Source organism: Bos indicus x Bos taurus, chromosome 15 (genome assembly GCF_003369695.1).
Source record: "Bos indicus x Bos taurus breed Angus x Brahman F1 hybrid chromosome 15, Bos_hybrid_MaternalHap_v2.0, whole genome shotgun sequence".
Lineage (NCBI taxonomy): Eukaryota > Metazoa > Chordata > Mammalia > Artiodactyla > Bovidae > Bos > Bos indicus x Bos taurus.
Genome location: NC_040090.1, coordinates 2,805,148 through 2,810,841, shown reverse-complemented (window position 1 = coordinate 2,810,841; position 5,694 = coordinate 2,805,148). Strand labels below are relative to the sequence as shown.

Below are 5,694 nucleotides of genomic sequence, written 5' to 3'. Positions count from 1 at the left end.
CACACACACATACACACACATACACTCTGGAGAATTAAAAGATGTACAAATGTCTGTCTAGAAAAACATGTATTGGGAAAGTTCTGTTTTGATCCTGAGGTTTTATTTAACAGGACAGCTCATGAAAACATAGCAGCAGTGAGAAATAAGGACCCTTCTACCCAGGTCATCTTCTGTTTGGAACAGGAAGGAGGAACTGAGCCCCTGGAGCCTACCCCCACGCCACTGAGTCAGTGGGAAAACCAGAATAATTGTGTTGCCCCTGGTGTGATGTTTCCTGGGAGTTATGATGAGCTGCTGATAAACGGCGTGTGGCTGTGGGTAATTGAAATAGCTCTGATTTTTGTGTGGAAGCTCTGATTGTGAATACTCACTCTCTCACCAACTGTATGATTTTAAATAGTTTGTTTTTACAGGATGAATATCCTTCATTGGAAAATAAGACCATCACAGACTATGATACTGCTGTTTCTTTCTAACTTCCTCCCTCTCCTTCCAAACCAGGCTGCTCCTGGCTGGGATGGTTCACAGTCTGATTGGGAAGACGCTATGCCTTCCTCTTGCCAACAAACAACCTCGCAGGGTTTAGCAGGAGCTTCCTCTGCAGGGCCTCCTTCACCTCCTTGTTGCAGAGGCTCTCGATGACGGGGGTGAGCATGGGGGTTATGATGGTGCAGCAGACAGACACGACCTGGCCACTGGTATCGTCGGTGGATCCATGAGGCTGGACGTAGGTGAAATCACGGTGCTGTGGAAGGTGGCAATGGCCAGGAAGTGGGAGGCACACGTGGAGAGGGCCTTCTCCTTCCCAGCTGCCAAGCGCATCCTCCCAATGGCCACCAAGACCAGGCCGTAGGAGGTAAGGATGAGGGCAGCAGGTAGATAGATAGCCAGGGCAGAGAAGATATAGAGGACCACTCCTGCCATGGCTGTGTTGGCACAGGCCCAGCAGAGAAGGGGTTGGATGTCACAGAAGTAGTGCAGTACCTGGTTGGGCCCGCAGAAAGGCAGGGCAAAGACATTCCCAGTCTCGATGGCAAGATTAGCGCCACCGAAAGCAAGGAAGCAGCCACCAGCTGGAGACAGGTGCCCCTGGTCATGACGGAGCCGTAGTGGAGAGGTCGGCAGGTGGCCGTGCAGCGGTCGCAGGCCATGGAAGCCAGCAGGAAGCTCTCAGCTGTGGCGTGTATCACAAAGAAGGTCATCTGGACCACGCAGCCGTTGAAGGGGATGGACCTGTCAGAGGCCAGAAAGTCGACCAGCAGCCTGGGTGTGACCACAGAGGAGTAGCAGATATCAAGGAAAGAGAGGATGCTGAGGAAGAAGTCCACGGGACTGCGGAGGCAGGACTCCATGAGGCTGAGCGCCACCATCCCCAGGTTTCCCACCACGGTCATGACATAAATGAGCAGCAAGCCTCCAGAGAGAAGCTTCTGGAGGTCTGGGTCATTGGAGAATCCCCGCAAGATGAGCTGGGTGTCAGGGGTGTAGTTGCCAGCGGCAGGGCTAGTTCTCCAGGCGTCATCTGCAGAGGTGGCAACTGATCATCACTCAGACAGTACTACTGAGCGTGCCCACCTGTGCAAGGTACAATACAGGAGAACACCAAGCAGGTATAAGTCTTTTTCGAAAGGAAGTAATGGGGCCTTCGTTGGTGATCCAGCGGCTAAGACACTGCGCTCCCAGTGCAGGGGGCCTGGGTTCGAATCCTGGTCAGGGAACTAGATCCCACATGTGGCAACGAAGACCTGGCACAGTCAGACAAATACGTATTTAAAAAGTAAACGAGGAGCGTCCTGCCACAGTGGATGCGACGTGGGCTGCGAGGCCAGGCGGACCTGAGTCTCCACAGTGGACAGGACGTGGGCTGCGAGGCCAGGCGGACCTGAGTCTCCATAGTGGACGGGACGTGGGCTGCGAGGCCAGGCGGACCTGAGTCTCCATAGTGGACGGGACGTGGGCTGGGAGGCCAGGCGGACCTGAGTCTTAGTTCTGACAGTGGCGGTGTTTGTGTCAGCGGCTGAGACACGGGTTGTGTCTCCTTGGATAGGCTTAATCCATGGCCTTATTTGTGTCACTATGGAAGAGGGAAAATGTATCTATTTAGGGTTGCTCTGTGCCCTAGGTGAAAAAAAACAAATTGTGAACACCTCTGCATATCTGGAACATAGTGCTGCTAAGTCACTTCAGTCGTGTCCGACTCTGTGCGACCCCATAGACGGCAGCCCACCAGGCTCCCCCGTCCCTGGGATTCTCCAGGCAAGAACACTGGAGTGGGTTGCCATTTCCTTCTTCAATGCATGAAAGGGAAAAGGGAAAGTGAAGTCGATCAGTCGTGCTGACTCTTAGCGACCCCATGGACTGCAGCCCACCAGGCTCCTCCGTCCATGGGATTTTCCAGGCAAGAGGACTGGAGTGGGTGCCATTGCCTTCTCCAGGAACATAGTGAATCATCAGTAAATGTAAGGTCATCCCCATTCTCTTGTGCCTGTACCCCTAAATACAGGTCACAGTATGCAGCGCTGAAAGTCAGGGTCCCGCTGGTGTGGTGGAATCGTCTCATATGATTCAGCCTTGAAATGTAAACGGCAAAATCAGCTTCCTGCCCTGGACTTCCGTTTCCCCACCTAGGTGACTAGTGTAATTTTCATATTCGCTCCTCCTTTTGTAACTTTCTTGGTTTAGGGCTTAATGTTGCCCAAATGAAAATGTCCATGAGTCTCCGGTCCACAATGAATGTTGATGTTTATCTTTTGCTCTCATAGGATGACAGCCAGATTACACGCACACACACACACACACACACACACACACTCACATACACACACTCACACACTTAGACACACACACTTTTACACTCACACACTCTTACACTCATACACACTCATACACACACTCGCACACACTCACTCACACACACAACTCACACTCACACAAACACACACACACCCCCACACATCACACACACTCACTCACACACTCTCACACACACACTCACGATACTCATACTCACACACACACCCTCACACACACACTCACACACACGCTCAGACACACATCCACTCACACACACACACCCACATACTCACACACACTTTCACACACACTCACACACACTGACACACACACACACGGAGTCGTTCAGCTCTGGGTTTAGGCTGAGCGCCTCCATCCTGCTTCCCAGTAAGTGAGGGCTCTGGTCCTCCTCTCCCGCTCCCCCTTTCTCACCATCTTCCCTGGTCCAGACAGACTAGGTTCCCTCCTCACCTACTCCTCCCGCCCGACTCCCAGAGGAACACGTGAGTCCTTCAGAGGCCCATCTACGATAATCCTCACTGACGACGGCCTTGACTGACAGCCTTGCAGACGGACCCGAGGCTCCCAGCTAGCGAAGAGCCTGCGGATGTCCTCCATGACGCCTGCGAAGTCCTGCCTCAGCCCTGCCAGGGGCCTCCCCTCACCCAGCGGAATTCCCTCGTGTGTGCTGCTGCAAGCTGGAGGCTGAATGTGACTCAGATGCATTTACACTCGCTTATCCGGGCTTGGTCAACCTTTCTGAGTCTTCCTTCCCCACCCACTTCCAACTGCATTGTTTTGTTTCTTTATTACATTAGAACTTCTCAAGCAGAGGCTATTCTCGGTTTTGTATCCAGCAAAGAGCAAATTCTTGAATAGTCTCTGTTATGCAAAAAATATTCGAACAATTGCAGTTGTTCAAAAGTATTTAAACAACAATTGTCAAAATAGCATAAAGCAGGGCTTTGGTCATTTAGGACCTTGAAATATTGTTGAGACACAGACCCGCTCCTGGGACATGGGGTGAATTGCGTGGTGCCCACTCTGTGGTAGGAGCCGTTGCAGTGAACAGTGAGGGCTTCAGAGAGGGAGAGGGGCTGGGGCCTGAACAGCGACGACGGGGCAGCTTGACGGTGCAGAGGAGGGTGTGTGACAGCCTGGAGTGGGAATTAGCCTCCTCGGTAAACAGAACATTTCCACTGGGCAAAAATGCAGAGGAAGAGTCAGGAGACTCGGCAGAGCAACTCAACCTCCTTGAGCCTCAGCTTGCTCAGTTCTCCTCAGATTCTGTGCGATAGGGACGGAACGCGTGTTAATGTACTTAGCACGCTTCTGGAGACAGGGTAGACCTGCAAGTTATGTTAGCTTTCACGCCCAGGTTAGATTAGGAACACGTAGTGGGCAGGACCCCTGAAGGCAGTGGGGTCTCAGGAAATGCTTACAGGCTGGCAGAGTAGGGGGTGGGGTGCGTCCAGATTTGGGGGAGAGGAAGGAGGAGAGAACAGGCAACCTCAGCTCTCTGAACCAGCTCTGGTGGGGGAACTCAGCAGGACTTCCGATGGACAATCACCCACCTCAGCGGGCAGTGCTCCCACCTGGTACAGTTCCAGTGGGAACTCAGGATCCTCCCCACCAGGCACGCGGGGTGTTCCAGGACTCACGTCCACTCCAGCCCGTGTCTTTGGGGTTCTCTCTAGAGCTGTTTCTGGACTCAGAGCTGATGGCAGGCACCCGGCTCAGGGGAACAGGGAGCGGCCCTCAGGACTGAAGCCGAGGCCACCTCTGCTCCTGCCAGTTCATCAGCTGGCTCTGCCCCTCATGACCCCAGGTGCTGTGGCGGCTCAGAGCTCCGGGAGGCCCTGAAACACACCAGGCCCACCTCCTGTCCTGGGACTGCCGGAGGGTCAGTCTCAGGGCAGAAGGGATGATGCCCTGCACAATCTGGTTACTTAGTTTGGTCTTGAGGAAAAGGAAGTTAGGGTCTCCTTGAGGAGCTGGTGCTGGTGGTTCCACCTTGGCTGTAGGGACACTCAGAAGGAGAGGTGGGAGCCGTCCAGCCTCCTCCCTGGACTCTGAATTCTGGGTGAAGGGATGTTGTCTTGCCCCCTGTGGGGGCTTTCTGGAATCTGGAGGCCAGTTTTCCCAGCTAGTCTACTAAAGAGCCCAGGGGACCTTGGCTGGACACTGAGGACCTGCCCTGGGCTCCAACCCTGGAGGACGAGTTGGTGATGCTGAGCCCCACGGAGAGTGAGTCTAGGGCGGGTCAGGCCGTGCTGATCCCCTTTCCTTGCTGTTCTGTGTCCCAGCCCTGCTGGAGCCCTGAGCAGGTTGGGGACACAGGGACAGGCATCCTGGGGCCTGACCCTCTCTGGGAAGCTCTCCTGGCATCAGCCACCAGGGAATCATCCAAGGAGGTGTTGGGAATCTTGTCAACAGAATGGGTGGTTTATTTATATTAGCAATTTAGAAAATTTTATTTTCAGAAGTGAAGCTAGCATTTAAGCACAGGAAATGCCAATGGGTGTAAGGAGGAGCCAAGGGAATGGTTAACCAGGAGCAAAAATGCATTTGGATCATCTCCCAGCTGTGGCTTTCGCCCTCTTTTCCTCTCTCTGACTCTGCTTTGTGGGTGGTGGGGAGAGGGCCTCCTCTCTATTCGTCAGCTGACACTGCTCCCTGAGCCTGTCCCTTGATGGCTCAGCTGAGGCTCCTGGAGTAGGGGTGGTGGAGGTTCTGGAATCATGAGTGTTTGAGCTGAAGAGAAGTACAGGGTACATGACCCAGCGGCTCTCAGCTGAGATGCGATGGTTCCACTCTGCTCTGAGTCAGGCCTGGATTACCCAATGGGAAGACCAGGAACTAGGGCAACGACATCGAGAAATGGTCACATATGGTCAT

The 5,694-nt window shown here is 53.6% G+C and overlaps 1 pseudogene; it reads right to left on the bottom strand.

Annotated features, from left to right (window-relative positions):
• Nucleotides 1-531: 531 nt before the first annotated feature.
• On the bottom strand, nucleotides 532-1,525 carry LOC113904640 (annotated as a pseudogene).
• Nucleotides 1,526-5,694: the final 4,169 nt, after the last annotated feature.